The 22,555-nt window shown below is 37.8% G+C and overlaps 1 protein-coding gene across 9 annotated transcripts in view; it reads right to left on the bottom strand.

Annotated features, from left to right (window-relative positions):
- ARB2A (ARB2 cotranscriptional regulator A) overlaps positions 1–16,893 on the bottom strand; it is a 433,966-nt gene extending 417,073 nt beyond the window's left edge. For 5 of the 9 annotated variants that reach the window (XM_086717888.1, XM_086717906.1, XM_086717908.1 and 2 more), the window contains exon 1: positions 16,718–16,893. The gene's annotated coding sequence lies outside the window, so the exon portion shown is untranslated. The remainder of the gene's footprint in view (positions 1–16,717) is intronic. The other 4 variants (XM_025923684.2, XM_086717913.1, XM_086717891.1 and 1 more) reach the window with 2 other exon arrangements.
- Between the last annotated feature and the right edge of the window lie 5,662 nt (positions 16,894–22,555).

Here is a 22,555-nt window from a genome sequence, read left to right as displayed (position 1 = left end):
CCAAAGACAAGGGGAAAAAAAGCTACTGGGACTTCATCAAGATAAAAAGCTTTTCCACAGCAAAAGAAACAATTAACAAAACTAAAAGGCAGTCTACAGAATGGGAGAAGGTATTTGCAAATGATGTATCAGATAAAGGTTTGGATCCAAGATCTATAAAGAACTTCTCAAACTCAACATCCAAAAAACAAGTAATCCAGTGAAGAAATGGGCAGAAGACATGAATAGACATTTCTCCAAAGAAGACATCCAGATAGATGACAGACACAAGATGCTCAACATCACTCATCATCAGGGAAATACAAATCAAAACCACACTGAGATACCACCTCACAACCATCAGAATGGCTAAAATTAACAATACAAGAAATAACAGGTGTTGGCGAGGATGGGGAGAAAGAGGAACTCTCTTGCACTGTTGGTGGGAATGCAAACTGGTGCAGCCACTCTGGAAAACAGCACAGATGTTCCTCAAAAAGTTAAATACAGAACTACCCTACAACCTAGCAACTGCAGTATTATTTACCTGAAGGATAAAAAAAAATACAGATTCAAAGGGGTACGTGTACCCTGACGTTTATAGCAGCATTATCAACAATAGCCAAACTATGCAAAGAGCCCAAATGTCCAGTGACTGATGAATGGATTAACACATGGTATACATATACATATGGTAATGTGTATACATAAATAAATACATATATATGTATATATAGTGTAGACATACACACACATACACACAATGGAATATTACTCAGCCACCAACAGGAATGAAACTAAGCCTCATTTGCTTAACTTAACATCTACAATGTGGATAGAGTTAGAGTGTATTAGGCTAAGCAAAATAAGCCAGTCAGAGAATGACAAATATATGATTTCACTCATTGTGGAGTTTATGAAGCAAAACAGATGAACATATGGGAAGGGAAGGAAAAATTAGAGAGAGGGAAAGAGACCATAAGAGACTCTTTACTATAGAGAACAAACTGAGGGTTGATGGAGAGGAAGTAGAGTGGTGGGAATGGGCTAAATGGGTGATGGGTACTAAGGTGGGCGCTTGTCATGTTAACTACTGTGTATTATACGTAGGTGATGAATCAGTAAATTCTACTCCTGAAAACAATATTATACTACATGTTAACTAACTAGAATTTAAATAAAAATTTGAAAAGAGAAAGACTTGTATCCAAATTATACAAAGAACTCTTACCACTCAATAATAACAACCCAATTTAAAAGTAGGCAAAACAAACAAAGTCCAGAAAAAGATGGCTACTCAGGTGAATTCTACTAAATATTTAATACCTCTTCTTCTCAAACTATTCTAAACAATAGAAAAGGAAAGAAAACTTCCAAGTTTATTCCATAAGTTCAGTATTGCCGTGATACTAAAACTAGATGAAGGTACTACAAAAAAAGAACTACAGGCCAGTATCCCCTACGAACATAGATGTAAGAATCCTCAACAAAATATTAGTGAACCAAATCAAACAATACATTAAAAAAAAAAATTCACAATGATCAAGTGGGATTTATTCCCGGAATGTAAGGGTGGTTCAATATTCACAAATCAATCAACATGATACATCATATAAAAAGAGAAAGGATAAAATCCTTATGTTCATTTCAACAGATGCAGAAAAAGCATTTGACAAAATACAATATCCATTCATGATAAAAACCCTCAACAAAGTAGGTTTAGAGAAAACAGACCTCAATATAATAAAGGCCACATATGAAAAACCCACAGCAAACATCACACTCAAGGGGATAAAACTGAGAGCTTTTCCCCTAAGGTCAGGAACAAGACAAGGATGTCCACTCTTACCATTTTTATTCAACACAGTACTGGAATCGAGCCACAGCAATTAGACAGCAAAAAGGAATAAAAGGCATCCAAACTGGCAAGGAAGAAGTAAGCTTCCACTATCTGCAGATGACATGATACTATATATAGAAAACCCTAAAGATTTCACCAAAAAACTATTAGAATAAATGAATTCAATAAAGTCACAGGAAACAAAATCAATGTACAGAATTCCACTGCATTTCTATACACTAATAATGATGCAGTGAAAAGAGAAATTAAGAAAACAACCCCATTTATAACTTCACCAAAAAGAATAAAATACCTGGGGATAAACTTAACCAATGAGGTGAAAAACCTGTACTCTGAAAACTATAAAACACTAATGAAAGAAACTGAACACAACACAAAAATATGGAAAGATGGGGGTGGAGAGGGAAAAAAATATGGAAAAGATATTCCAAGCTCATGGACTGGAAGAATAAATACTGTTAAAATGTCCATACTACCCAAAGCAATCTATAGATTTAATGCAATCCCAATCAAAATGCCAACAGCATTTTTCACAGAACTAGAACAAAAAATCCTAAAATGTGTATGAAACCACAAAAGACCCACAATAGCCAAAGCATCTTGAAAAAGAACAAAATGAGAGGTATCACAACACCAGATTTCAAGTTATACTATAAAACTGTACTAATCAAAACAGTATGGTATTGGCACAAAAACAGACACAGATATCAATGGAAGAGAACAGAAAGCCCAGATATAAACCCACAACTATATGGTCAATTAAATTAGACAAAGGAGGCAGGAGCATGCAATGGGAAAAAAGACAGTCTCTTCAATAAATGGTGCTGGGAAAACTGCACAGCTACATGCAAAAGGATGCAACCAGACCACTTTCCTACATCATACACAAAAAATAAACTCAAAATGGATTAAGGACATAAATGTGAGACCTGAAACCATAAAAATCCTAGAAGAGAGCACAGGTAGGAATTTCTCTAAAATCAGCTATAGCAACATCTTTCTAGAAATGTTTCCTGAGGCAAGGGAAACAAAAGCAAAAATTAACTATTGGGAATACATCAAAATAAAAAGATCCCACAACAAAAAGGAAACAATCAATAAAATGAAAAGACAAGCTATTGAATGGGAGAAGATACTTGCAAATAATATATCCTATAAAGGGTTAGTATTCAAAATATATATAAAGAATTTTTACAATTAAATACCCCAAAACCAAACTATTGAATTTAAAAGAGACAGTTCTCCAAAGACATCCAAATGGCCAGTGCACACATGAAAAGATGCTCAACATCACTCATCATCAAGGAAATGAGAATCAAAACTACAATGAGATATCACGTCACACCTGTCAGAATAGCTAAAATCAAAAACATAAAAAACAAGTGTTGGCAAGGATGTGGAGAGAAAGAAACCCTCATGCACTGTTGGTAGGAATGCAAACTGTTGCAACCACTCTGGAAAACAGTATGGAGGTTCCCAAAAAAATTAAAAATAGAACTACCCTATGATCCAGTAATGCACTACTGGGTATTTACTCAAAAAATACAAAGACAATAATTCAAAAAGATATATGCACCCCTATGCTTATAGCAGCATTATTTACAATAGACAAATTATGGAAACAGCCCAAGTGACCACTGATAGATGAACAGATAAAAAAGATGCGGTATATATACACACAAGAGTATTATTCAGCTATAATAAAGAATGAAATCTCGCCATTTGCCAACAACATGCATGGAGCTAGAGAGCATAATACTAAGTGAAATAAGCCGGTCAGAGAAAGGCAAATACCATATGATTTCACTCATATGTGGACTTTAACAATCAAAATAAATGAACAAAGGAACGCTAAAGAGACAGACCAAAAAAACATACTCTTAAACTGTACAGAACAAACTGATGGTTAGCAGAGGGGAGGTGGGGGGAGGGGGAGGGGTGAAATAAGTGAAGGGGAATGAGTACACCTATCTTGATTAGCACTAAGTAATGTATGGAACTGTTGAATCACTATATTGTACACCCAAGCCATTATAACACTGTATGTTAACTATACTGAAATTAAAAAATAAATTAAGGGGCACCTGCATGGTTCAGTCGGTTAAGGGTCCAACTTTGGCTCAGGTCATGATCTCTTATTCATGAGTTTGAGCTCCACGTTGCGCTCTGTGCTAACAGCTCAGAGCCTGGAGCCTGCTTCAAATTCTGTGTCTCCTTCTCTCTCTGCCCCTCCACCCCTCCCCCCAAAAATAAATAAACATTAAAAAATTTTTTTAAATAATAAAACATAAAAAATAAATTAATTAAATTGATTTCAAAAGAAAAGTAGTCAAAAGATTTAAATAGCTACCTCTCCAAAGAAACATACAAATGACCACTGAAAAAGGGCATGAGAAAACATTTGCATGTGATAGAAATATTCACTATTTTGAGTGTGATGATAGTTTCATGGATGTGTGCTAAAACACATCAAATTATAAACTTTAAACATGAAAATTTTATTGTACTTCAATTGTATCTTAATAAGGTTACAACAGATAAAAGTGAGGAGATTTTTAAATGTTCAAAATGGTAATTGGTATTATTTATTCTCTTTTTCCAAAATGTTTTCATGTTATGGTAGTACTCACTCTATGGAAAATGATGTATCATGTACATAGAAAAACTATGATAAATATATAAACTACTCCTTGAGAGGGGATTATTTTATTACATAACAGCCAAACCTTATTGTTTATTCCAAGAGAGATCAGTAAGTACACACAACTACAAAAACAAATATCACAAGTGTTTAGCTTTGAGTGTAATTATAAGTGCTATTAAGGAATTTATAAGACTATAAACCAAAAAAATAGCTCTAAATACTGAAATTTCAAGCAGTCATAGACTTTATTAATAGATTGGAAATAATCAGATTTCTAATCTTACTACTCCAGGCATTTGAGCAATGTTTACACACATGAAGAGGGCAAAAAGAAACAAGCTGATCTTCAGCAAGCATCTAATAACTGCTCTAGATATAGAGGGCTTGGGAGTAGATATCAACATGTGGTATTTCACAAAGATTATAAAAGCTCTAAGATCAGTGACCTTTATTAAATCAGCAGAACTATAGTTTCCTACCATTTTTCTTTCATTTACTTAATACAAATTTATTAACTGCCTCAAACATATCAGATTTGTATTTGACAGAAATGATGCAAAAGGTAGTAGAGCATATGACTAAAACAACTGATACTAGAGCTGGAATGCTTCTGTTTCCATTTTACCTCTACCCTCTTTTCTATGTATTTCCAAGGGCAAGTTACTTAACCTCCAGTTGTGCAGTAAAATGTTAATAGCAGGCTTAGGATGTTTAAACTGTGTATAAAGAAAGGGCTGGCCCTTGACTAGCTTCTGGAAAGTAACCAATAAGGCCTTGGAATATCATGCGTGATAAAAGTGTCTCTGCACACACAAAGCCATGGGCCATGTTATACAGTTTATACTAACCATGTAAGATTTATGATGAGTGTATGCTTTTATCTACCTGAGTCCTGCAGCAAGCTCTATCAGTTTGATCTCTGTGGGGGCTGGAAACTGAGTACTTGTCAATGATGGGGGCACTCCCTGCCTAGGTGACTGACACCCCCAGTTGTGCATGCACACACGTGCGCGCGCGCGCAAACACACACACACACACACCCTGGACTCCAAAGTCACAGGGGAGCTTTCCTGGTTGGTAAGACTTTGCACTTGATGTCACACACTGGTATTGGGAGATTAAGCACTTTCCATATGACTGTACTGAAATAAAAGTGAAAGCTAGTGCCTTGTCTCTCCTGTACTTATGCCCTACATGCTTCTTCCCTTCACTGATTTTAATCTGTATCCTTCCACTGCAATAAAATAAAACCGCGGATATAACAGCTTTTCTGAGTTCTGAGAGTTCTTCCAGCAAATCATCAAACCTGAGGGTTCTGAAGGATCCTCAACACAGTAACATTGTTTCCACATCTAAAAAATGTATTTAATATTAGCACTTATTTAAAGAATAGGTGTGGGGATCAAAAGAATTAAGGTATGTTAGGTGCTTACAATAATGCCCAGCATATAATGTTTGCTGTTTTTCATGCCGTTATAAAAATAAGTGGACCTAATAATTGAATGGCTCGGTCTAGTGACAGAGGACATTAAATAATTAAATTGCAAGTGCTAAAAAATATGCATGATACAGCAGAGGAACAAAGAACATCATCGTTTCCTTCTTCCTATCCCCAACACTACAGTCTTCATTTCTCATTTCCTAAGTGAACTGTTGAGTGTATCCTCATGAGAGTCTCTGTAATCCTTGCAGGCTTCCCTGACATAGTATCTAGCAGCACCACCACCACTAATGCCTGGTCCAATATTCCTTTAACCTAACTCCACACTCTTAGAATCCATTCCCACACATACTCCCCTCATTTCTGTAGATACAAATGAACAAAAACTATCAAGTTATTTTTGGGGTATATCATACTTCCTCCTGGTTTAAATCGTATGCCTTACCCTCTGGGGCCTGTGTGGACTCAAGTCTGATCATAGGTCTAGAAGCAATGAAATGTGGTCAGAATAAGAAGAGGAACAGCAGTCTGTTGCAGGCAACTACTTCAGGGGATATTACAGGGTCTTTAGGGCAGCGGGGACAGACATTCTGGGAAGGAGGAGAAGGGCTGCAAAGAAGGTTTAATGGAATTTAGAGATCCAAGGTTCCTACTTCATCAGAATCTGCCCAAAGGTACCCATATAGGGACCCACTCCTTCTTTCAAGTTTGCAAATTCAAATGGCACCGTAATTCAATCACCCACATGATCTATCTTAAAGAAACCCTAGGATTGTAACTCTAGGACATAAAGGGTTCTTTTAGGGTAGCAACAGACACAAATCTGGGTAACTGGACATACAGTATGGCCCTACTGAAAACTTAAAATGTGAGAGTGGCCTTGAAACCAGGCATAGGGCTCTGAGAGGAGTGTTAGAGAAAATCTAAAATACCCTAAAGAACCTGTTTATAGAAGCCCCATGATTTTTCCTAAATCTATAAGCGAGGGCTTGCAAGAAAGCCAAGTAAATGTTAACTGGAAATTTGAGGAAAGAGGTTCCTTGCTAAGTAGTAGCAGAAACTTCAGCAACACTGCCCATGGAGTTATACAGACAGAAGAAAATATGACTAACAAAGTGTCTGATCTAGCTAAGGAGAAATCCAGAGTGTTGAATGTGCCACCTCGTTCATTTTGCTGCTTCTAGTAAAACTTGCGAAGTAAGAGAGACAATAAGGAAAGGGCTGTTAAAGAGAAAGGAGACAAGACTCCCCCTACAAAACATACTGTCAAGAGATGAAAAGCCAAGCCACAAACTGAGAGAAAATATTTGCAAAAGACATTTCTGATAAAGGTATCTCATCTAAAATAGACAAAAAACTCTGAAAATTTAACAAGAAAACTGGGCCAAAGCCCTGAACAGATGCTTTACCAAAGATATACAGATGGCATGTAAACTTAGAAAAAGATGCTACACATCATAGGTCATTACAGAATTGCAAATTAAAACAACAACGAGATACTACTACATACCTATTAGAATGAACAAAATCCTAAATGCTAACAACACCACATGCTGGCAAGGGTAGAGAGCAACAGGAACTCTCATTCTTTGTTGCTGAGAATGCAAAATGGTACGGCCATGTTGGAAGCTAATTTGGCAGATTCTTACAAAATTAAACATACTCTCGCCATATAATCCAGGAATCACACTCCTTGGTATTTACCCAAATGAACTGTAAAACTTCTGTCCACACAAAAGCCTGCATACAGATGGTTTATAGCAGCTTTATTCATTACTACCAAACTTAGAAACAACCAAAATGTCCCTCAGTAGGTGAATGAATAAATCAACTGTGGTACATCTATACAATGAAATACTATTAAGCACTAAAGAGAGAGAGAGAGAGAGAGAGAGAGAGAGAGAAAGAGAGCTACCAAACCATGAAAAATTAGCAAGGAACTTTAAATGCATATTACTAAGTAGAAGAAGCCAATTTGAAAAGGTTACATACTACATGATTCCAACTATAAGACATTTTGGAAAAGGCAAAACTACAGACACAGTCAAAAGTTTAGTGGTGGGCAGGGGGTAGGAGGAAGAGGGGATAAATAGGCAGTGAAACTATTTTGTTTTTAAGTTTATTTATTTTTGAGAGAGAGAGCGTGAGTGGGCAAGGGGTAGACAGAGAAGGAGACACAGAATTCAAAGCAGGCTCTAGGCTCTGAGCTGTCAGCACAGAACCCGATGTGGGCCTTGAACTCACGAACCCCTGAGATCGTGACCTGAGCCAAAGCTGGACACCCAACCAAATGAGCCACGCAGGTGCCCCAATGTGAAACTATTTTAGCGCAGTGAAATTATTCTGCACAATACTATGACAGTGCACACATGTCCTTACACATTTGCCTGAACCCACAGAATGCAAAACACCAGGACTGAACCCTAATTTAAGCTATGGATTTTGGATGATAATGATATGTCAACATAGGTTAATCAGTTGCAACAAATACACCCCTCTGATGGGAGATGTTAACATTGGGGAAACTGTGCAAGGGCAGAGGCAGGAGGTATATGCGCCACCTCTTAACTTTCTGCTGAATTTTGCTGTGAACCGAGAACGGTTCTAAAAAATAAAATCTGTTAAAATAAAATTAGGCAAATGTTACTAAAATTAATAAATGTTTCTGAGTAAAGAAAAAAATCCAGGATATTTCCAGGAAAATATGGTTCAGGAATGAGGCTGAGGGTATATCTGAAAAATTTTTCATTAAAACCTCAAAAACATTAAAGGTGTTGCCTTAGACTACTAGTCAGTCAGCCATAAGACCCTCTAAAGACATTAGAATGTGCTTTATTGATCCTCTCAAACAATAAAGCTCTACAAAGATTAAGGGCATTATCCCTCAGCCTTGTTTCCAGAAACCCAAAGTCTAAAAAGATTTATCTCAAAAAAAGTGTGTTGTGACTTTTGCACAAAAGAATGTATACCAATAGAATTCACATAACATTGACAAGATTTATAAAATACTTACATATTTTTTTGCTTAATATATAAAGATGTAATAGATCTTAAATGAAGAGAGACTTTTGGACCCCAAAACTCTACTGGCAGGAAGCAAGCTAAGAAAACTACTCACTTTGGAAACATCTGGTATCTTTCATGAAGAAAGAAAGGTAAAACTAAAAGTATAGAAGGCAAGGCTGACAATTTCAAAGAATTATTCCCAAGCTGGAGACTTCATCAAGAAACTTCCGATATTTGCCCACCTGGATCTCAGAATTGCTATGAACCAGTGACACCTTTGCATCTTCCCCTTTTCGCATTTTAGAACCAGACTGTTTTTAGCAGTTATCCTATGCCTGTCCCCACTGTACACTGGGTATTGCAGGCAGGGGAGGCAGACTGAGCAAAGCGTACTCAAAGAGCTGTACTTAAGGAAATCGAAGGAATCCCATCTAAGCCTGGACATGATTGAGATGATGAAATTCTGCACTTTGAGATGATAAAGTACCAGAATGAGACATGGGAGGCCTTAGGAAGCTGTGGGTGTACTCTGCATGTGGGAAGGACATGAACCACTGGGGCCTGGAGGGCAGACCATGGTAGCCCATTTCCTCCCTACTGTTATTCACATCTTCGTGTGGTCTCCTCCCACAAAGTACCAGAGTTGACCAGTAAGACCAATACTCAACAGGAGAAGATTATAGCGTTGTAGCTTCCACCTTGGGTGCTCTCTCACTCTGTCAGATCCCTCACTCTAGAGAAGTCATGCTGTGAGCAGCCCTATGGAGAGGCTCAAGTGGTACAGAAGTGAAGCTTCCTGCCAACAGCCACATGAGTGAGCTTGGAAGCAGATCTTCCAGACCCAAACTACAGATGACTGCAAGCCAGCTGGCACTGTAACTACAAACTCATGAAAGATCCTAAATCGGAACCACCCCTAAGCTGACCCTAAATTTTGGACTGTAAGAGACTGTGTGAGATAATAAACAGTTTTCATTTTAAGCTGTGAAATTTGGGGATAATTTGTGACATAGCACTAGACAATGTATAGTTAAATCCCAAATGAACACCACTAAACCTCCCAGATTCATTCATTCTCATCATCAATGAATTGCCTACTGTTTTTCCAATTCAGTAATAATTTATTTTCTACGTAAGGAAGGAGCTTCCTTCAGATTTACCAAAACAAGAATGCTTTCTTTTACTGTCTCTGTATTTAAAAAAAAAAAAAAAAAAAAAAAAAAAAAAAAGTGGAAAATTAGCTTACATAACAATATTTTCAAAATTAATGGTTGATCTGGCTGAAAGTCTTTCTTCATTGAGAAAGAGAGAAACCTTACATTTTTAATCAGAACAGTTAAAAACACAAACATATGCTTATTTGGATAAAACTAATTATACATGTTTCTTACCGAAGAAAATATTCAGAATAAATAAGCTTGTTTTCAATAGTTTGTTTTCAATGGTAAAACTGAAATGCCTAGTTTCTTAAAATTTGCAGTATTCCTAAAGCAGATAAAATTTCCACCACTATATCACTCACACTGTTCCAAAATTATAAAACACTACCTATAAACAATAATACTCTAATTGCAATTACCTGTCAAATACATTAGCACAAACCGATTTATCATATTAGTAACCTAGAAAAAAGTAGGCAAGATTCTAAAAGAACAATGATGAATAAAAAATGCTTTGATGCTGGCAGAAAAAGGTCCAAATTGGTCTCCAGTAAATCCAATTTTTGTTGGATCCTAGAACCAAACCGAGAGCCATCCTGTTTAAGTTCAGGACATAATACAACCTACAGGAAAGACCCGACCACTGCCTTAACAGCAGCTTAAGGGAGATCACTGTGGTAAAATGGGATTAAAAAATCTAATTTACAGGATAAACTATCAGTTTGCAAGGGAGTCTACAACCCAATCACCGTAGACATAAGGAAAATAAAAATGAAAGGGTGCAATATAGCCACCAAAAGGCAAAGACAATTACCCATGTTAAAGTCTGTATAATGCAAGAATCAAAAATTCAAAAGTCTATAGGCACCAAAAAGTCAACAGTCAATACAGGCGGTGAGGCCCTAAAAGTCATAAGCTTACAATGTATGAATGTGAAGACTGCAACAAACTGGAAACACATAGCTTATTTCAAGGGAGTTGCAATTTGCCCCACTGTTGCTATAAGAATGAAGACCCAGTGTGACTGGAACTTTCTATTTTTCAGGAGAAACCAAAAACCTGGATTTTTACTTAAATTAGCTGAAAACTAATTTTATAGCATTAGAAATTGTACAGGTTCATTTAGCCTGGGGATCTCCATTTTCCAAACTCTATCCGACGCAGTATTATGGAGGGTACCGTTATCTAGTATTCTCCCATATAGCTCAACAATATCCAGGGCAAAAACAGAAATATCAGTAATAAAATCACTCCAGTGATTGCTTAGAAGAATAATAATAATTTCCCAGAAAGCGAAATCAGGCCAAAAGTAATTTCTAAAACCAAGCCTAAAATAAATATTTCAACTATATTAGAGGATGTTAAACCAAATTAATTAATTTCCAAACTGCTTGAGTTAGTACTAGAATCATTTCCATAATATACATAAAAATGATACCATGAAGCATGGGTAGTTCACATCAAGAGGGTATGTCACTATCTCACCATCAATCAAATTTTAAAACTTTTTTCAGGGGTGCCTGGATGGCTCAGTCAGTTAAGCCTCTGACTCTTTTTTTTTTTTTTAATAATGTTTGTTTATTTTTGAGTGAGACAGAGCACAAGTCGGGGAGGGGCAGAGAGCGAGAAAGGAGACGGAATCCAAAGCATTTTTTTTTTTTTCATTTTCTTAATGTTTATTTTTGAGAGCGAGAAAGAGTTAAGCATCTGACTCCTGGTTTTGGCTCAGATCATGATCCCATGTTTCAGGGGTTTGAGTCCCGCACTGGGCTCTGCACTGAGAGTTGAGGAGCCTGCTTGGGATTATGTCTCCCTCTCTCTCTGCCCCTCCCATGCTCACTCTCTCTCAAAATAAATAAATAAATAAATGAACATTTTTTTTTTTCAATTAATTTACCTTGAGTTATAATCTTGGTTACAATTCTAGCCTACTCAATATTGTAAACAAGGCACACGAACCAAGCTATGCTTACAGATGAAAAGGGTATCAATCACACTCCTTCCGTAACTTAGATATTAACTCTGAATAGTTTTTTTGTTTGTTTGTTTGTTTGTTTGTTTTAAAGAGAGGTAGTATGTTTAGCCACATATTGTATCATTCTTGCTGCTTCCTTATACCAAAACACATATAAGGGCAATGTGATGAGCAGGGGATAAGAATATCAGCTACATCCCACAACAACAGTTAATAGTTAAATTGTTAGGTATTAGTTGTGATCATTTCTGTAATGACCTCTTAAAGGAACTTACAAGGGCCCAAATACACAATCTTAGTCTTATTAGCATCTCTCCAACCTTTGAACAAATCAACCCTAAGTATGTTATCAATCTAGACTATGTGTAAAATAAATATCCTATCTGCTATACAGAAATGGAAACAGACACGCCTGGGTGGCTCAGTGTGTGTCCAACTTCAGGTCAGGTCATGTCTCATGGTTCGTGGGTTCAAGCCCTGCATCAGGCTCTGTGCTGACAGCTCAGAGACTGGAGCCTGCTTCGGATTCTGTGTCTCCCTCTCTCTCTCTGCCCCTCCCCCTCTCATGGTCTGTCTCTCTGTTTCAAAAATAAATATATATTTTTTTATATTTAAAAAAGAAATGGGAACATACAAGAAATACTTTGCTTCAATTTAGTGGTATTTTTCTCTACAACAAAAATTGTTTACATCATCTATACTGCAAAAATGAACTATTACCCTGAAACAGAGACACCAACACAGTATCACAGAAAGCAGCACAGTACTGCTGTCTCTAACTTGTCTTTAACTTAGCTGTGAAACCTTGAGCAAGTCAGTCATCTGCCATCTCATCTGTACCAAATTAATCAATTTTAATTTGGCAGAGTGATGAGCAAAATAGTGGTACAATTTTTCATTCACTACTTTAAATTAAAGCAAAGTAATTGGCTTAAATGAGCTTTATAACTGAAATAGCTTAAGGTAGTACCTCAAGAGTATTTTCTAGACAATGACAGTGTACAATACAATCAACAGTTTAAAAGAAAAAGTGTTACCTTGAACTAATGGGCCATTAGCTATTGTGGACCAAAAAATTCTTTCTTAAACAAATAATCTAAAAAAAAACCTTTTTTTACCAATGCTGAACACTGTTAATTTACACAATTATTCATTAAATGACTCAATTAAACCTCATTACGGATGGAAATAATGTGATACATGGTCTAGAAAACTTCGTTTATTCCTGTAGGACTATATACACTGCACACCTTTGAAACATGACTACTGAACCAGATGGATTGATACACACATTACCAGATACACAGTAGGTCTTACTCAACTACTGAAGGCCAAGTGGCTGACTTCAGCACCAATCACACGCTGAGATGTACCTGGCGATTTGCTCTCTCTCACCCTATCCTCAATCCCATTCCAATCTGTAGAGCTATATACTGTCACCTTGCTGGATCTTATCTCCTCTGCTGCCAGTTTTACTGCTTATTGTCTATCACTGTTACTGATGTCCTCTGCCACTCTCCACCAACTCACATCCCACTGCTATATTGCTATTCAATACTTCTTTTCTCTGTTGCACCATCTTTATCTCTTCTGTTTCCAGGCCTTCTCAGTTTCCAGAAAAAAGAGATCTACTTCACAGGCACAGTCAGTCAATCAATATACTCCCTTCCTTCTGATTAAAAAGAAAACAAAAACAAAAACGAAGAAAAACATCAAAGCAGGTCAGGATGACCCTTGGCTTTTCTGAACTGTTTTCAGAAATCTAATATTCAAAAAGTTCATTCACTGTTACAAATGATGCTTTATGGTCTCGTTTATTTCTAAGTTTGGAGTTACGGCAGATACTTGGTCTATAGATAATAGAAGCTTTTACCATTATAGTATTTTAGGGTTAAAAAAATCAACAGCAGACATGAAGGCTGCCTTCTTAACCCTTAAAAGATTCACCAAAAAACAAAAACAAACAAAAACTCCAAAAATTTCTAGTAAAATAAGATCTTAAAATAAGTGAATAGTACTCCAAAGAAGATATACATAGGGCCCTAAAGTATATAAAAAGACGTTTAACTTCTTTAGGGAATCATTAGGCAATCATTAGGGAAATGCAAATCAAAACCACAGAAGATACTACTTCACACCCATTAGGATGACTATTATCAAAAACAGAGAGAGAGAGAGAGAGAGAGAGAGAGAGAGAATATGTTTGGCAAGGATGTGGAAAAGTATTGGTAAGGATATGGAGAAACTGGAACATCCCTGCATTGCTGGTGGGAATGTAAAATAATGGAGATACTATGGATAACAGGAAGGTAATTCCTAAAAAATCAAACATGGAACTGACATTTGATCCAGCAATTCCACTTCTGGGTATATATGCAAAACACATGAAAGCAGAGAGTCAAACAGATATTTGCACATTCCTATTCAGAGCAACCTTATTCACAATAGACAAAAGGTGAAAGCAACACAAGCTTCCACAGTCAAATGGATAAAAAAAAAATGTGGTATACACATACAGTGGAATATTAGTTGACCTTAACATTGTATGATTCCATTGATATGAGTTACCATAAATAGAGACGGGAAATTCAGAGACAGAAAGTAGACTGGTGATTGCAAGAGGCTGAAGGGAGGGGGAACAGAAAGTCAATGTTTAAAAGATACTGAATTTCAGTTGTGGAAGATGAAAAGTTCTGGAGATGGATGATAGTGATGATTGCATAACAGTATGAATGTGCTTAATACCACTAATATGTACAGTTAAAAAATGGTTAAAATGGTCAATTTTGTTATGTATATTTTACCACAGTAAAAAAAAAAAAAAAAAGGAATGAAAAGTAAAGTTCACAACAGGGCAGAGAAGTACTTGCTACTTAGTTATCCATCACTACTGTGCAAATTTTATCCGACTCTGTAACAGCACAGGTAATGTATCAACTAAATAAATGACTTTTAACTTTGTTAGTGCTGAAGGAGAGCATGGAAACCTCTCTAAACATCTAAAGATTTCAGACACTCCTCAAGGAGGTCTGGGAAAGTTGAAAAAAAAAAACAGTCTGTCAATAAAGAAGGTTCTCTCGTGCACACACCAAACAACTGAATAAATACTCATTTTCGAGATATTTAAACTCTAATGCCTTCATGCCTACATCATTGCTATTCTAGGAGACAACAAACATACTTTGCCTCACCACCTTTATTATCCTAAGAAACCCATCCCCACATACCTGCAGAGTGCAGAGGTCACTCATTTCATTCTCATGTCTAATCGTTTCCTTATCAGAGAGGCTAATCTTGACCACACTAGGCAAAATAGCATCCTCTGTGATTCCCTCTCTTCATAAAGGGCTTTATTTTTTCTTCACAGCTTTTATCAATACTTGATATACATTTATTTGCTCATGTTTTTTCTCCATCTACGATAATGTAAATTCCAGGTGCACAAGGACTTTTTTGTTCACTATTGTACTCTCAGGACCTAGAACACCACCTGACACACTGAAGGTGGTCAAGAAATATTCATTACATGAATGGATAGATGGCTGTTCACAGCGTAACTGATCATATTTCCTTCTTGGTCTTGGTACTATTCTACCACCTACCAGCCTTGCAACAGCCACCAGCCTCTGCCTCAAAGACATCCAGAGTACCCCTGCCTTTCCCAGGTTAAGTGGGAGGAACACCAGTTTAAAAATCAGAAGCCCGGTACCAACACTGACAGTAACACCTTCATGAGGCACTTCAGACAGTGCTTGCTTGCTCTGTGAGCCAGTTTTTAAACACCCTAAATAAATGAATACAGTATATCTGCCCTTGCAATATGGGATAAAGAATTTACCTCTAACACTGCTTTAAAACAAAAAGATACCAAGTATTGCATATAACAAACATCACATTGCACCTATTTTGATAAACATTACGAGGCACTTGCTAGTCTGCAAACGACAGGATTTTCCCTCTGCAACTTTTCAAAGGAGGTGGAAGAAAAGAGAAATGCAAGAACACTAGCTGTTAATAAATATCGCTAAAATTTAACTAGTTACTTGGCCTAACAAATACACACTCTGGAAGATTAGAAGAATATGTTACATCTCTGGATGAGGGAGGGAGAAGACTGCTTCCATTATATATCTAACTTTATTTCAAAGTCAAAAGTTTAAAAATTCATTCCAGCCAAATGTCCCACCAGAGCTCAAGCATGTTACAGTTGTGAGCGAATTTTATAACTGCATTTTAATCTTCTGTTTGCAGTGAATGACTTCTAGTAAAGCTTCGGCAGTTAATTATAATTTTGTAGGGAAAAAAAAATGTTTAATCAGACAATACCATCCCTCCTAAGAAAGCGTACGAGGGCCCATTACTCTGTGGTCTCCAGAGCTTAACGAACCCCACATGTTCAGTTGTAACGAAAGTCATCCAGGGAACACACGTGTCCTGCCCCGCCTAATAAGTGGAAAGAACAGGTGGAACTGCTCTTCAGCGGGGTCCCGGGACAGGGGACACCTGCGCGCAGGGCACACGGCGTGCGCCGTGAGCAGTCTAGGGCCACAGGGCCAACAATCCCCGCCCGAGACCGACCAGGCCAGCCCTTCCTCTAATTTCCGCCCGGGCCTGCCCCCGGAGCTCACATCCCCGCAAACGCAGGTCCTACCTGAGCTCTGCCCCCAGCTACAGGGCTGCGGGGGGAGGCGGGAGGAGGCGTGGCCTTCCAGCTCGCCAGTGGAACTCCCTCGTGCGGTTGTTATGACTTTCCCTCTCGGGATCCGCGCCCCGACCAAGTTCGAGCCGCACTTCCGGGGTCCGCAGAAGACTGAAACGTCATTGCGCATGCGACGGCGGCGGCGACAATCCGGAAATGGGCGGAGCCCAGTCGCTGGGTTGGTTCCTGTGGCGCTAGGTGGGCTGGGAGAGAGAGGCTTGTGGGAGGTAAGAGTTTCACTGTTCTTTTCCCGTTGGCCCGGCTCGCTTTTTCTTCACCTCTTCTTCTGAAGCGAGAGACCCCACTTCCCAGGTATCCTCAGAGACGGGGCCACCTTGAAGTCTCGTTCTCCAAGAGAAAATTTAAAAATATGTGCGGGACTGTCCATGCAGCTAATTTCCCACTCTCCCACTCATGTTTTATTCAGCTTTACCCAGTCCATTCAATTCCAGAAAAGACAGGAGGTGGGAAAGTCTAGATTTGGAAAAGTAAATTTACTTCAAAGTTATGATTTATAAAGTAGGACATTAAGGTTAGGCACCCCGACCCTGCTCTTTTCCCTATCCCCTGAATACTAGTGGGATAGATTGGAAACAGTTGTGGAAACCTGTAATCACGTGGCTAAGAGGAGTTTGGTTGTAAACGCAGGCTTCCTAGCAAAATTCCTGATAGTAAAAATTGCCCACGAAAATCCTTTAAAAGGCCCACAAAGTACAGAATGCGTATGTTGGGCATAAAGTCTAGATCTCTAATTCTGCACACTTGAATATGAGACTTTAGGTAGTTTAAAGTTAGAATGAAAGGAAAATTTGTGTATTGATACCTGGTCATTTAAACAATCCGGAGATATCCAAGGGGCAACTCTTAATCTACAACTTAACCATTCAGCAGTGTTTGACACAGTTAATTACATCCTTTTTTTTTTTTTTTTTTTTTTTTTGAAACTTGAAACACATTCTTGATTTAACTTTTGTGGAATCATGGTGCGCTTTTGATTCTCCTTTGATAGATTCTTCCTGATTTCTAAATGTTATGCTCCAGACCTACTCCCTTCTTTATCTGTCCTCATTCCCCATGTGATCTCATCCATTCCCTTCATTGTCTTTTACATAACTTCACTATGCTGATGGCTTCCAAATACCCATATCTAGCTCTGACTTCTCTGATTACTATACTCACATGTCCAACTTCTTATTCAGCATACTACTAGGATATTTAACATGCACGTCAAGCTCTATATTTTCTACTTCCAAAAACTTCCTCTTGCATATCTCTCCATCTCAGTAAATGACACTTGGATTCTTACAGTTGTCCATATTATCCTCTGATTTCTCTTTCTCCAACATCCCACTTCCAATTCCTCAGCAAAATATGTTGGCTGTCTTTTCAAAGGGCACTCTAAATCTAATCAGTTCTCAACACCTCTACAGCATTATTCTACTCATCACTGGAGAGTGTAATTGTCTCTTAATTGTTCTACAGGCTCCTATTTTTGCTTCCCTACAATCTAGTATCCATCTGGCAGCTATAGAGTCTTTTTTTTTTTTTTTTTGTAAGTTTATTTATTTATTTTGAGAGAGACAGAGACAGCATGAGAGGGGAGGGGCAGAAATAGAAGGGAGAGAGAGAATCCCAAGCAGGCTCTACACTACCAGTGTAGAGCCCAACCCCAGGCTCGAATCCACAAAACCATGAGATCACAACCTGAGCGGAAACAGTCCAAGCCGAGAATCAGACGCTTAACCAACTTACGCAACCAGGCGCCCCTATAGAATCCTTTTAAAATGCATGTAGGGGCACGTGGATGACTCGGTTGGTTGAACATCTGACATTTTATTTCAACTCAGGTCATTATCCCAGGGTATGGGATTGAGCCCCATTTCGGGGCGGCGGCGGAGGGGGGGGTGGAGCTGCTTGAAATTCTCTTTCTTCCTCTGCCCCTTCTTCCTGCTTGTGTGCACTCTCTCAAAAAATAAATAAGTATAAAATAAAATATATCAGAATTTGTTACTTCCCTGTTCATAACTTTTAAGAGCGTCTCTACTCGAACAGAAGAGAATCCAAAGTTGTTTTCACAAAAGTATAAGATCCTGCACGTTCTGGCCCCTGGCCACTCCATGCTGCCACTGAGGAAGAGGGTGGTAAGAGAATTTTGAGGTGGGAGAGTGGGGCACGAGACTTGACCAGTAATCTTGGAGTTTGGGAAATGGCAGTCCGAAAGGTGATTATGCAACTCTCTTACCTGGAAATATTTAAAGGAAGGAGACTAACTGAGGGTGCCTGTGATGACAAAGAAATAAGTACTGTTGAGTTTTCCCGACAGCTAATAGACATAATGGTACATGGCTGCTGTATTTGTTTTCTAGGGCTACCAATAACAAAGTACCTTGAAGGAGGTGGCTTAAACAACAACAAAATTATTGCCTTACATTTCTGGAAATTAAAATGAAAGTATAGGTAGTGTTGGTTCTTTCTGAGTGCTGGGAGGGAAATTTTGTTCCTTGCCCCTCTTCTAGAATCTGGTGGTTTGTTGGAAATCTTTGATGTCCCTTGGTTTGTAGATGCATTATCCCAATCTCTGTCTTCTCATGGCATTCTCCCTATTTATTGTCTCTGCATCCATATTTTGCCATTGTATGGGGACACTAGTCATATTGAATTAGGGTACACCCCAATGAACTCATTTTAGCTTGATGACGTGTCTTATGTCTCTAATGACCTTATTTCCAAATAATGTCACATTGTGAGGTACTGGGCTTAGGACTTCATTGTATCTTTTTTGAGGGGACACAATTCAACTCATAGCACTGTTAGAATTGTTTTGAAGAAGAGAAGCATTTCCAGTAGAATGAAAGAAAGGAAAAGCAAACCAAGGAGCAGAATGATGTTGTATGAAGTAAGCCACCAGGAGAGGATCTGCATGGGAATTCTGACATGCAGCCTGGAACATTCATTCTGTGTATCTGGAAATGGCAGTGTTGGAGTTCCTGAATTTGGGTGAATCTCCAAAATGTACAAAAAGTACCTTCTGACAGAAAGCATCAGCTCTTGGGCATTTGTTACAGTGGGCACCATGGTCTCTGTTTAAAATAGCTTTTTCTTCCCATGCTTAAGCTGATGCTAATGGCTTTGAAAGTAACAGAATGAGTATGGGACATAGAGAAGTAAAAGGTCGAGGAATCAAGACAAAACAGGTTTACCCTCTTCCTTCCAGTCCTATTTGCCGGCCAGGCCTGAGCTGGGAAACAAGATACTCTAAAGTGACTTACACATTTCTAGTTCAATATGTATGGTTTGGAGCCTGGAGGTCAGTCACTTCCATCCTCACAATAAGAAAAAAGCTGAGCAAACCAAAACTCAGCAGCTCTTTCTAGATCCATGAAAGAATGGAGGTCACCAGGAAAACTGACCACCAAATTGGAGAGACAGGCATTTAAAGAGCACAGTTTAGAGAGAGTCAGTATGAATTGGAACACCTAAACTGTGATTGACAATTGCTGGAGGCTCACTGTGGGCTACCTTGAGGATCTAAACTCATGGACTAGCTTGAAAGTTAAAAACTTGAAGTGGTACCGCTTGTTGTTGTTGGGGGAGGGAGGCCACCCACATTTTTGTGAGTTTTACCTTCAGGAGCCCTGTCAAGTTCTTACTGTGAAGATAGGGGAGAGAAAAAGTGACCATTTTGAAATATGCCCAGAGCTGTTTCCCTTATCAACCCTACCATTAAGGCAAACTATTTTACCTAACCAGTCTAGAGGACTGAAAATACTCAACCCCATCCCACTCCAGCCTTTGAAGTGGGGAAAGTGGACGACATGCAGGGAACAGTAGGAGACGGCACTCAGATGAAAACACTAAGGGAGAATCAAGGAAATGCTAGAAAACCAAAACACAAACACAATGGAAACAGAAATGAAATATTTTTTTTTTTTTTTTTTTTTTTTTTTTTTTTTTTGCTCATAAGTAGACTGGACTCAGTAAGAGAAAGAATGTAGGTTAAAGATATGTCAATAGAAAGTCCTAAAACTGAAATACAAAGAGAAAAAAAAGAATGAAAAAAAATAGAACAGAATATCCAAAATGTGGGGAAATGACAAAATGTGTAACATAGGCATAATGGGAATATTGGAAGAAAAAGAAAGAAAGGAGGAAAAAGAAAAAAAATGACTGAACATTTTCTAAAATTAATGCAGACACAAATCCACAGATCCAGGAAGCTTAGAGAACTGCAAACTATAAAAACACTAACAAATCTACACCTGTGCGTATGTTTAAAACAGCAGAAAATCAAGAACAAGAAAATACTGAAATCAGGGGAAAAATAACCTTGCTTAAGGAGACAGAGATAAGAATTGCGTTGGACTTATCTTCAGAAACTGAAATATTTAAAGTGTTGAAAGAAAAAAAAAGCACACCAACCTAGAATTTGATATCCAGTGAAATTATTCTTAAAAGGTAGAAGAAAAGTAGACTTTTTTAGACAAACAAAAACAAAGGGAAACTGTCACTAGTGGACATGACCTGCAAGAAATGTTACAAGAAGTTCTTCTAAGAGGCGAAAGTGTTATAGGTCAGAAACTTGGATCTACATAAAGAAACAAAGAGTTTTAGAGAAAGAATAAATCTATTTTTCTTATTCTAAGTTGATCTAGTAGATAACACTGTTCAAAATAATAACATCCAAATTTTATTCTGTAATTAGAGCTTGTGGATAAATGAAATGAATGGCAGCAATGTTATAAAGGACAGGAGGGAAGAATTGAAAATACTCTGTACTTTCACTAGCCATGAAGGGTGTCGTGTTATTTGAAAGTGGGCTTAGATAAGTTGTAAATGTGTATTGCAAACTCTAGGGCAACCACTTGAAAAAGTCATAAAAAAAAAAAGTCTGATATGCTAAGAGGGAGAGAGGAAACTGAAATCATATAAAATATTCAGTTAAAATCAGAGAAGGCAGAAACAAGTGGAAGACAAAACATTAAAGGACAGACAGAAGCAATGGCACAATTAATAGAAAACATTTAAAGTGACTTTAAGATTATATTGGATTTTTAAATTACTAAAAAATGAGATATTTGGAAATATCCTAATGTGACCAGAAAAACCATAATGCATGCCTAGCATAAAATCCAGGGTTAGGAAAAAAGATCTGACAAAGCAGGTTTAGATTATAATAGTAGGAGAAAATCTGGGTTTTTCTGCTTGTTACCCACATCCCCCAAGTGCTGTACATTCAATATATCAATTTAATCCAAATATATCTGTTACAAAAACTATAAAGTTTGAAATGTTATGTCATGTCTGTAAAAATCATGTTTTCAAGGTTGGAATGGTACTTCCCCATTGGGATATTGGGAGTCAGTATTATCTCTTCCCTGTACTTTTCCTCTTTTATTAACTTCCCCTTCCAGCTTATATCTAAAGTCTGAAGTTCTCTGTTTCTGGTTCTCCACATTTACTTCTATAAACACAAAACTTAAACGCTCACTCTTCTTCATCTTCTTCATTCTAATCCTCTTATGTACTGATGTGACTGTTGGGGGCAACCTGGTTATTCCCAAATATCCTCAGAAACTTATTCTCCCTCTCCATATTCACTGAAACTTGGTATGTCGGATGTTAAATGTGGTCAATGAGCTTTTAAGATAGGTTGCCACATCCTTGTAATGAGCCTTCTTACACACACACACACACACACACACACACACACACACACACACGTTACATTACTGTAATAAAGCTTAGCTATGAGTACAACTATGTAATGAGTCCTGTGAGTTCTAGTTAATC

Source organism: Puma concolor, chromosome A1, assembly GCF_028749965.1.
Source record: "Puma concolor isolate L17-30 chromosome A1, mPumCon1.1.hap2, whole genome shotgun sequence".
NCBI lineage: Eukaryota > Metazoa > Chordata > Mammalia > Carnivora > Felidae > Puma > Puma concolor.
The sequence above is the reverse complement of the archived record's forward strand: the minus strand, read 5'-3'. Positions and strand labels throughout refer to the sequence as shown.